The sequence below is a fragment of the Triturus cristatus genome, chromosome 3_2, assembly GCF_964204655.1.
Source record: "Triturus cristatus chromosome 3_2, aTriCri1.1, whole genome shotgun sequence".
In the NCBI taxonomy this organism is placed as follows: Eukaryota; Metazoa; Chordata; class Amphibia; order Caudata; family Salamandridae; genus Triturus; species Triturus cristatus.
This window is the reverse complement of record NC_140584.1, coordinates 731,359,737-731,371,578: the sequence shown is the minus strand read 5'-3', so window position 1 is coordinate 731,371,578 and position 11,842 is coordinate 731,359,737. Positions and strand designations below refer to the sequence as shown.

At 44.1% G+C, this 11,842-nt stretch overlaps 1 long non-coding RNA gene across 1 annotated transcript; it reads right to left on the bottom strand.

Annotated features, from left to right (window-relative positions):
• Positions 1–4,376: 4,376 nt before the first annotated feature.
• Positions 4,377–5,905, bottom strand: LOC146858015 (uncharacterized). Its single transcript, XR_014979641.1, has 2 exons — positions 5,523–5,905; positions 4,377–4,811 (listed from the first exon to the last, which is right to left on the bottom strand). It is a non-coding gene; the product is annotated as an uncharacterized LOC146858015 (long non-coding RNA).
• Positions 5,906–11,842: the final 5,937 nt, after the last annotated feature.

The following is an 11,842-nucleotide window of genomic DNA, read 5'->3' as shown; positions in this document are numbered from 1 at the left end:
CCTTGCAGTCTGTGCCGTACTTTGGATTTTCATCTGTCACGACATCGTAATAGTTCCAGGTGGAGTTATTTGTTGCTACAAGTAACCTATTTTTGGTGACACCTGAATACATGTACTGTGGATTTTTGTCATCTTAGTCTTGTTTGGTTTAGATGAAGATTACTTATCTTTCTAAACTGGTGTGGTGTCTATTTGTAGTATTTTCACTGTGTTACTGTATGTGTGCACACATGCTTTACATACTGCCTCTCAGATAAGCAGCCTGCCTGCTCGTGCCAATGTACCAAGGGGGTGAGCAGGAGTTGTCTAAGGGCGTTACTCCCTTACCCTACTTGGAAAAAGGTGAAAACTATTGCGAACTAGAGACCCACATTTCGAACACCAGTCCATTTTCATTCAATGTCAGGTAGCCATAGGCTAAGATGAACTGGTTGTGCTAGGTGGGAGGAGGAATGGTTGCTATTGCTCCAACTCCCATCAGTCTCATTTCTAGGGGTAGGCGGAATTTGCGTAGTCGCGTTACACAAATCTCAGCGAAATTGCCACAAATCTCCCCGAGAATGCGGACTCCGCGAAGACGCGGAAATGCTTGCCCCGCCCATTCGCGATGTGTTTTTGCGTGCTGGCGGGAAAATATAGCGCCAAATTGCCCATGCGGTCGCTAATGGGCGTGGCCATCTTTTTTTTCACCTGTCCCGCCCTCTCGCGATGGTTATTTCCTGCTCCGGGTCACGTATTGCATGCTCGCGATGCTTATTTCCTGGTCCGGGTCGCGTACTGCATGCTCCCACCCATTCGCGATAAGTATTTTCTGTTCAGGAACGCGTATTACATGTTCGCGACGCTTTTTGCATGCTCGGGGGGGAAATATCGCGTGAACGTGCCCACGCGGTTGCAATGGGCGTGGCCATCTTGTTTTTCACTCTATTGCTATGGTTCTGGGCCTGCTTTTCAATCCTCCCTCTATCTTTTTAATCCTTTGTTTGTGGAAACTTTTTCTGATTTTTTTTGTTTATTATCTATCTCTCTATTTTCCTGATTCTATAATTTGAGTTTGTTTCAACTTTTTGTGTATGTTTCAATACTTTTTTACACTTTTTCTAGTACCTGCTTTTTTAATTTCTTTTACTTACTTTTTTCCTTCCTACCTTTTCTTTTCCGCCCCATCCTACTACCCAGAACCATGGCAAAGGGCCGCAGGGTTCGTAGCCATAGCCACAGCCGCGACAGCCGTCCTTGCGGAAGGCGGCGCTAACATGGGGTGCAGCCAAGGGCCTTATTCGGTGAGGCCGAGCAGGGTTTTTTTGTGCAGCGCCACCTTCCCTTAACCCTGGCAGCAGGCAGCAGGCCTGGGTTCGTGCTCCGGGAGCGTTGGCAGCGTTGGGGAAAGGCGCGCCAGCCAGTGTTTCGCTGCTCTGGTGCCGGCACACCCAAAACCAGTTGACGCACCAGTGGTCCGATAACCTGGACCAGGAGCAGGACCTGCTGGACCTGCTAGGAGTGGAGGTCCAGGGGCTTGGTGAGTAGCTATTTAATATTACTACTTTGTGTCTGTTCTTCTGCTCTGTGTTATATGTATTGCGAATATATGTTTTTTTCCGACCAGCAAGAATGCTGATGCTTACATTGCAGGTAAATTACGTTTAAAAATCTTTTGTGATTGTTATGACACAGGTGCTCGGCACTACTAATCTTACTTGTTTGCAACTTTGCGTGATTATGTAATAATTTCTATTAGATAACTTAAGTTAGGTAATGCTAGAGACACAATAGTTCTTCCTTTGTCCTCCTGTCACTAAGAGATAGTGGTGGATTGATACTTAGGTTTAGTTACTGATTAGTATGAGTTGGTAGTTTTTTAGTGGTCTTCGTGACGCACCCTCTGTTATGTCACTTGCTGCGGAATGCTGCTTACTCCAGTCCTTAATAGAACCTTTTGTAGGTTGTTTATTGAGTGGTAATAGGCTTAGCACTAGCAGAACATCAGCAGCAACCAACCAACACTTTGGTGTATGCAAAAATGTAGGCATGTGTCCTCCATTTATGCATTTTTGAGGACTAAAATAAATGGAAATGCAGACTTAGTGAAAAATTCTCCCGCCTTGAATAGGTGGGCTAGGTCAGGTGGTACTTAGGCTTAGTTGGTATTCTGGAATCAGAATGGAACACTGGATTAGTGTTGATAAATAATAACTAGTTGGTCCGCAATTCTCTCGATACTACTAGTCGACCAGATTAGATTTTATTGCAACTGTTGTTTCCATAAATGATTTTTTGACCGTTTAAAAAAATATTTTATTTGTTTCACACCAATCATCAATGTTTATCTCTTTCTTTCTTATATCTTTCATGATCAGCATCCAGGGGCAAGAAGACAGGGTCGGAGTTGGCGGGAGCAACTGGACAAGAAAAACACCAGGGACAGGAGGAACAGGACCAGAACCACTCTTCTATCGAGGGCTCTGCTGCTGGCCCCAGTAAGTCTTCCTGTTGTTAATATTAATAATTATTATTCCCTAACTTTTACTGCACCTTATTTTTTCCGAACTATTGTTTCCGTTTCCTAATGTTATTTTTTTTACCAATTCTTCTTCTATCTAGACTATCTGTTTCTAAATTCTTGTTATCCCTTCCTCTAACTGCCTCTGCTATGACTCTCTTTACTACTACTATACTGTCTGTAGTTAAGCTTGCCCAGTTGGCCACTCTTTATTTGAAAGGTTTTAAAGAAAACTCAGATTCACCAATAGATCTAGCCATTGAGTCCAGTCCTTTGGGTTGTCCTCTTCTACTACTTCTAATCTTCCTATTCTTGAGGATTTCTTAATCTTGAGGCTTTTCGAAAATTCGCAACAACAAAATGCCCAACCAGATTTTACTATTTTTGATAGAATAGGACATACTACTACTGTTGTAGGGATTCTGCACATACAGAAATTTGCACAAGAAAATAGGACATTGGTGATGGGAGGTTGGACCTTCCTCACACCTCAATCAGAACCCACCACAATCCCTTGACCGACTAGCTATAGTGTCTCATTACTATTAGCTCACCGAACCCCCCATACCCAATGAGTAGACAACCCAGATTATAACACTCCAACCTCTCAGTCGCGGAAGCAATACACATGCACATTGCACACCCTTTTGCTCACTCACTCGTGTAAGTCCACACCAAAGACCACCGAGTCTATGTAAGTTCAAAAGGTTTATTTTCAACTGACATGCTCTGTACGTTGTTCTATAATGCAGCACCAACAGCAAAATGCATAAGATTAAAACAATAAACATTGCTACACTTAGTTATACTTACTACAAGTAGAAGACAAAAGGTGAAATCATGATAACTGAACAGTGGTGGAAGCACCACCCTCCCCTTGGTAGGAATATTCAGGCACATGCATCAAAAAGAGAGTTTGCGAGTCCTTATTTGCGAATTTTAAGGAATCGCAAATAAAGACTCGCAAAACACGATGCAACAAAAACATTGCGAGAATATTGCGAATCGCTAAAAATCGCTAAATAAATTGCGATTTCGGCATTTGCGAACTCGCTATTAGCGATTTCGCAATTAGCGAAATCGCTAATACCGAAGTCGCTTTTTGATGCATCCTGATGACATCACAACCAGGAAGTGAGCAGCACCAGCCTCATTTCCAGTGCACAGTGTCAGGGAGAGGAGGGAGCTGGCTCTGGGAGCAGAACAGGAGTGTGACAGAGACAGAAGAAAAACTTGTGATATCAAATGGAAGCCTCACAAACAGCAGAGGAGAGCCAAACAGGCAGGAAACGCAAAATTAAATTTGCAGAAAAAGAAATTGACACCCTCATTGAGGGAGTAGTCCACAGCCATGACAAGCTGTTTGGAAAGGCATCATTGAAAGTGGCAGAGCAGGAGAAAAGGAAAATCTGGCTCCGGATCCAAAACAGGGTCAATGCCATTGGGGTGACACACCGCACCATTGAAGAACTCAAAAAACGATGGTACGACTTGCGCAGTCGGGCTAAGGTGCGCATAGCTGACCGCCTGAAGGAGGCAAAGAAGACAGGAGGGGGAACACCAACAGACACTGGGAACACTCCCATGGAGGACTTGATTGAATCCACCATCCAGCCAGAAGCTGTTGTTGGTGTGACCCAGCTGGACACGTCCGGAGCAGCAAACACATCTGAAGGTAAGATGAATGTATGTTTTCTTAGTGTTACGAAATGTAAAGGTAGAACTCGACCACAGCACAGCCCAAGTGCAGACCCTGAACATCCAGTACACAATGCATTCAGTAGGTGAGGGGCATTATGGGAGATGTAGTCAGGTCAAGCAGTTAAAATGTCAAATCTCAGAGTAACAACCCAAAAAAGCTTAATAGAGTATAAAATCATTTACAAAGGCAGAAATTTATTACTGTGCAATTAATATCACAGACATGAAATAATACAGTGTTGCACTGTTTCACCTCACAGATGCACAACGTGTAGAAGATGTGGATAGCGATTCCCCAGACATGCAGGACACCAGCGCAGGTGAACAGATGGACACACCTGTGGTGCAAATAAATCCCTCACGTCCAACAAAGTCACGCAGGGCTACTGTTCCATCCCTAGTCACCATGGAGTGTGAAGATGATGAGGCTGATGCAACACCAGGTGGCAGCCATGGCCAGACAACTTCCATCACACAAACACAACCACAGGTCCCCAGAACTAATCACAGAGCCCGGCGTAGGAGAGGAAGAGCACTCAGGACACAGCAGGAGGAGCAACCAAGTGATGTCTGGGGTGGTCTTGAGGGACAGATGCTCCGTATGCAGCGCCTGCAGACAAAAAACACACGATTAGTACAATTGCAAGTTGGCAAGATGGCTAGCAACATAGCAGTACTGTCAGAAAGTGTGCAGCAACTGAGCAAGGTGATGCATGAGGGAAATGTATCCCAGAAGAGACAGCATCGTCAACTAATGCTGCAATTGAAAATGTTTGCTAAATCAAACAATAGATTGGCCACGACAACTGCACTGCTGGCACGTAGGTCTGTGACCATGCAAACTGAAATGTGCCATTGGAGCGGCGATGTGGCTAAAGCACTGGACCAGGTCACAAATGCAGTTGATTTGCTAAATGCTTCCACAATTGCGGCCAACAATTCCACGCCCGAAGAGGGTAGTGAGGGTGGCTCAAGCCTAAGTAGTGTGGCAGTTCCAGTCCGCACTGCAGGAAGACGCAACACACGCAGCAGTACCCCCGCCGCTTCCAACATAACGGATGACAATGCTGGGTCTGACAGGCGTCTGGGTGTTCGTGGGAAAAAGCGCTAGACTGGCATGTACAAGTGCATTCCACTATGGTGACGTAACCATTTATTTGGATTTGACTTTTCACAGAGTGACAAGTGAATTGACATTTGCAAACCACTTATGTCCATTGCACTGGTCAGATTACAAGTGTGCTTGAACACTCATGGCAATTTTATTTAATTAAAGAATACTCTGATAGCAATAGTCAGTTTCTGTGTCATCATTACTCACCTCAGAAATAATTTTGTGTGATGTCAAATCTTCTCCTACGCCCTTCTGCTGCGCCTGCCCCTTGTGCTGCATGGTGTTGTGGCACTTGCTGGTTCCCATCCTCCGAATCGCTGTCAGACACCTCGATGTCCATTCCTCCCCTTGTCGCTATGTTGTGCAGCATGGCACATGCCGCTACTATCTTGCAGCATTGTTCAGGGTTGTACTTCAGTGCTCCACCGGTCTTATGTAGACATCTGAATCGGCTCTTCAACAGCCCAAATGTGCGCTCTATGATGTTCCTTGTCGAAATATGTGCTGCATTGTACCTCTGTTGATTGGCAGTTGTGGGATTGAGGTAAGGCGTCATTAGGTAATTACGCAAGGCGTATGCGCTGTCACCTACATGTAATGGAGCAAAGAGTCAGTGGCAGCTTCACATTGACATACGTACAATGACAGTGATAAACTATAACACATATTTACCAAGCAGATGTCCCTCTCCAAATTCTCCCCTGACAAGACGGGTGTGTATGCCACTTTGCCTGAAGATATAAGAGTCATGTGCACTCCCTGGAAATTGCGCAACAATGTCAGTGATAATGTTTTTGGCATTGCAAACAACCTGAATATTGAGGGAATGGTAAGATTTCCTATTTCTATATATATATTCCTGTGTTGCAGGGGGACATATTGCAACGTGGGTGCAATCAATACAACCCAAAACATGTGGGAAACGAGCTATCTGGTAGAACTCCTGTTTGGTTTTTGCAAGGTCAAGCGCGGTGGTAGGGAACTTGATATGAGACCCGATCACGGCCATCATGGCATCAAGGAATGCTTTCAATATTCTTGAAAGTGCGCTTTGTGACACACCTCCCGCAACAGCAATGACCCCCTGAAAACTGCCTGACGCCAGAAGGTGTAGGCAACATAGGACCTGCACATGCGTTGGGATGGCATTGGTCCTACGTGTCTGTCGTTGCATTATGGGGTCCAATTCATTGATTAGGTCATGGATCATTGCTGCATTGAGCCTATACTTGTCGTATATCTCATCCTCTTGCTGGCCTAGCAAAGTTATGCGGACTCTGAAGATGCGCTCATTCATTCGCCTCCGTCTCTGTGCGGCAGCCTGCAGCCTCATCCTCCTCGCCATCAGGTAAATCCCTGCCATTGTGAACAGTGCTGGCTCATTCTGGGTGTGTTTAAATGGGTTTCAGTTGGTTTTCACCGGTCTGTGATTTGCACTCATGATTACCACCTGGTTGTGATCCTTCTTATTTAGCGATCGCTAATTTGCGATTTTCATGGAAATCGCTATTTGCGATTTGTCATGCATACATTTTGCGATTCGTTGTTTGCGATTCGGTAATTGGGACACGCTAATACCGATTCGCTATTTGATTCGCAGAATGTTTTGCGATTCCTTATATTTGCGAAAAAATGAATTTTCGCAAATCTACAGTTGATGCATTTCAACACTGACTTTTGCGATCGCAAACGGCCTATTTTTGCGATTCGCACCCTTTGCGATCGCAAAAAGGTTTGATGCATGTGCCTGATAGTTTATATAAAATTATAAATGAAGATCTTTGAGCGAATTCTGGGGACCCCTCACCTTAGAAGAACCTAGTACTGGTTACATCATAAGCTGTGCAAAGCTCTGGTTCATAGAAGGGAGTCTTCCGTCTGTTATGAGATAAATGGTGCACGTTATTATATTGCAAGTATTTCTCAGTCGTGCCAAAAAGTGTACCATTTTTATGGATAAGCAATATGGACTAACACCAGAACTCCATAACAAAGTGGCTTGTTTTTCGACCTTGTACACAGTGCTCAGACAGTAGCAGTATGTGCTCATGTGGGCTTAAAGGCGTCTTACACAACAAGCTGCGAGGTGACGTGCACAAAAATAAAAGTCACAAAGGTAAAATGGTTGCATGGTTGGGGCTAGCTAAGCAAGGACTAGAATGAGCGTAGGGGCCATATACCACTACTAGTGTCTACTCTACTACCTGATTTGTACTAGTGATGTCTGTTATATATGTATGTATTAACTTTTTCTTCAATCTTGCTAGTGAAAAATAGGGGGAGGTGTATATGGCATCTAAAAAATGTGTAATGTTTTTTCTAGGCGTACTACCAACCACCAGTGCCGGGGCCAGCGGCGAAGGCGTTGTGGCTGCTGAGTGCGGAGAAGAGGCGGCAGTTGCAGGAGGAGCTACAGGGGGTGACCCAGCAGCAGTGGCGGGCGGTGGTGAGTTATATTCCTAATCCTTACTTATTGACATTACACTCACTGCAAGGGTGTACTGTATACTGTACTGTTGAGACTTATTAAGTAAGAAGTTGTTGTGAACGGTTGAAGACATCCTTTACTTAGCATTAGTAAAAGCATTAGTGGCGGGAGTGTTGAGTAACCAATGGCCTCTTCTATCTGACTTCAACTCAGCTGTAGTTTTATGGAGGAGACTAAAAGTCAGATCAGATGACCTTGATGAATGGGTTGAACGAAAAAGGAAAGAAGGGTGGAAGGAAGAAGGACGGGTGAGATTTAATATTTATGACTGGCAGAAAAGGATACGTGGGATGCATGCATGCATAGGTGGCTGATAGGAATCAGGTGCATGGGTGGTTGAATGCCTGAAACTCCCACAAATGTTAGAGGCTGAGGAAGTGAGAGGATAGATACATACTACAAATGTTATGTACTGTGCTTGCTAGTGCAACCGTGCCACTATGTGTAGAATTAATTTGTCTTACTGCTTTGCTAAGAGTATATTTTACAATAGTCTTGTTTTTTTTCCTTGATAAAGCTACTCCTTCCAAAGGGAAACCAGACAGGAAGGAGCTGGCAGCCAAGCCCCGGCGCTGGAACCTGGAGACCATACAAAGGGAATACCTGCGGCGGGAGGTTTTGGCGGAGGAGGAGGAGGCGGCAGCAGCTGCAGCCTCCTCCAATGCCCCGGGCTCCAGCCACCCCCACCAGCATTACAGCGCCACCGTCTGGCAGCCGCCCGCCGCCGCCCATCTTTTAATACCACTGCTGCACCCCCCCCCCTGTGGATGCAATTGCCGAGTTTTTCTGGCATTTTTTACATCGTTTATTTTTGTTAGGGGTTTAAATTATATATTTATACTTTACATACGATGTTGTTAATGTTTTGTGGGTGGGGTTACTGTTTTATGTCACACTGTTTTGTGCTGGTGCAGGGCCACAGCCAGTGTTTGATTTAAATAATTGGTTGACTTTGTAGGACACAAACGGATAGATGTGGTACCCCTCACTCAGTGACTTGTCCTCCTAGTACTGTCAGTCTCTCCTCCTAGTCTATGCATTCTGCAACTTGACTCAAAGGGGTGTGTGAAATTGAATTAATGAAAAAATTTCCTTTATTAATTATGCCTCCCCAAACTTCTTCTCTTACCTGTGCTTGATGTTTAACTTAGGCACAGCGATGGCTGCATGGTGATGATGGCTTTGTTTCTCAACATGCCATGGTTGTGGTGGTAGTAGTAGTAAACACTGGCAGTAGCATTTGCAAAAAACGAAAATGAGACAGTCAGTCACCTGAGAGAGACTGTTGGAGGAGTAGTAGAACGAAGTACAGTACAGAACTTACTGTCAAACAATAATGTGAAAAAATCCAATAAAACATAATGGTGGCGGGAATAGCCTAGTACATAGAGTTACAAACTCTAGTTGTGTCGAGTTACTAGACTAGGCCTACAGTACACTCGATACAAGCGTAACTGTTAGTGCTGTGTAGGAGGATGACAATATATCCAATAGCTGCCGGCAATTAATGCTGATGGATTAGGTTCCTTAGCTAAACAAATTACCTCGCAAATATACTGCTCATGGGTGGGCAAGCAGAAGAAGATCCTTGCCCTGCTTTGAAATTGAATTAGTGTTGCTTTTGCCTCATCCGCTCCAGCAAGCGTGTGATAAATTATTGGTGTCCATTTAATTTAGTCACACCTCAATAAGTTACATAGCCTGGGGGAAGAGGGTTAGGGTTTGATGAATGGTTGGGAAGGTGGGTTTAGGGAAAGGTTTGACAAAGAAATACAGCACGCATGGACAACAACAAAAGAAAAAACAATCTTGGCAGACAACCATATCCATAAATCTATTGAGGAAGAAAAAGGAAATGCATGCATGCTGATGATAACTTGATGGTTAATGAAGTACTTACTAACTACTACTAGACAATTAAACAGTACAGGGCAGCAGTATTTTATGCAATTTGCCTTGCCTGTTTGCCCTCAGAGACCCGAATTACATACAGTTTCTGTTCTGTTTTACCGGCCCGGGCTTACAATTAAAGATAGCAAAGGAAATTCAAAAATAGCTGTAGGGATGAATTTAATTATAAGCAGAGAGCAAACATACTAATAACAACAACACACAGTAGTAATGATTGAAGACAACAAATGAATCAAATTATTTAAAAGATGAGGAAAGTTGATACTGTTACTGTATGTTATCCTGGTCAAAATGGGGAGTTGTATCTCGGCATTCCTCTTGGTCCTCCCTTCCATGGATGCTCCAGCCATCAATCTTGGGTGACGCCACTGCCTGCCTGGTAGATGTAGATTTATTGGTAAGGTAAGTGTGAGTTGTTTTTCCCAGTATAGCACAGGGTAAGGGCCGGCCTGTAATTGTAGATGGAAAAACAAAAGCCATATTGAAAGATGAAGTAGAAAAAAAACAGCATAAATTACGGTGGAGTGCAACAAGAAGACTTTCAGAGGTGGCATGGATACATCATGTCTACTCTAGTCTGTTTCCAGCATTAACCTCCAACAACAACAGGACAGAGCAGGCCCTCGGCACCCGCCGTGACCCATCCTTTATTTAGCGTACTTTGGTTTGGGACAGAGGCAGACAAAGCACATAATATACAGCAACATAGCATTTTACAAATTAAGTGAATAAATTAATGCACCGCTCTAAGTCATACCACCACACTCGACTCCTCCACTACACAGACATGTAGATCTGCAGTGGTCGTTGTTGACTTGTTTACCTTTTATTCCACTCATGAAACACCCTGAGTTATTCCAGCTATCATCTTGGATCCTACTGAGTGACTGTGAAGATATTATGTCACTGTGGTCATCATCATGGTGTTGTCCAACTCAGTGTGCATTGTACAGATTGAGTCCCCTTTCCATTTTCAAAATGCAATGGATCGACCTGCAGTAGAAGTACAAATTTGGTATTAAAAAATGAGAAGGGAAGCAAACATTGCCTTGAGTTACTTTTAGTGTGTAGATTAGATAATAGTACACAATGAATAACTTCATGCACTACGAACAACAACAGCACAAATCACTCAGTCAGTGTCCAATGCATATCATCATTCATTACCGGTTCCTTCTCATCTTCAGTTAATGGGCAGTCTCTCTCGGCTCGGAAATGAGGATAGCTATAGTAGTCATCATCATGTTCCAATTCTTTGGGGGGACTCAATGAGGCAAGATTTTCTTCTATTATGCTAATCATCTGGCTTGAGGGCAATAGATTTAGGTTGATTCAGGAGGATGGAGGAGCAGCACTCGGAGGAGTGGACTGAAATGCAGAAAGCTGAAACTTATATATGGCAATAAAAGACTAGAAGACGGTGGTGATGGATTTGTTGTGATTCGAAGTTTACAACCAGAAAGACAGACACACAAATAAAAGTAAATAAGGGAGGAAGACAGTAAGAAGTGCAAGTCTAGTTGTCAGGGAACTTTAGCTCGTCTTCAAACTCTGGGGGTTCAAGCAGAAGTAGGTAATCATCATCTAAGATGCTACTTCCGTCTCCTGGGCCGTTGTTCTCATCTTCCTGCATTGATTCATGTATTGTGTAATTCTGTGGTATAAAGTGCTGATTCATTTTGATCATGGTTAACCTCTCCACGTTATTGGGCAAGAGACTGGTCCTTCTCACTGTTACAATGGAACTAGCAGCACTGAAAACACGTTCAGAAGAGACACTTGCGACAGGGCAAGCCAGATAGTTTATCGCCAGCCGGCTGAGCAGCGGCCAGTGGTCCCTTTTCCCATACCAATAACGCAATGGATTTTGATCAATGTACACCTCTGTCAGGTCATCCAGATAGGCCTGGACCATTCGCTCAATGTTCAGGGGTGCTACACTTTGTTTGGCCTCTTGTCTGTGCATCAGCACTGGACCTACCAATTCCTTGCTGTAAATACAAATCCTTTAACGATTTTACTGGGGCCGATGATCCGGTTCTTGCTGTTGTTGATAGTGTTGGTGAGTGTTCTGAGCCAAACGCACTGCTCTCAGACTCCGAAGTTGAACTTGATGCCGGATGCACTG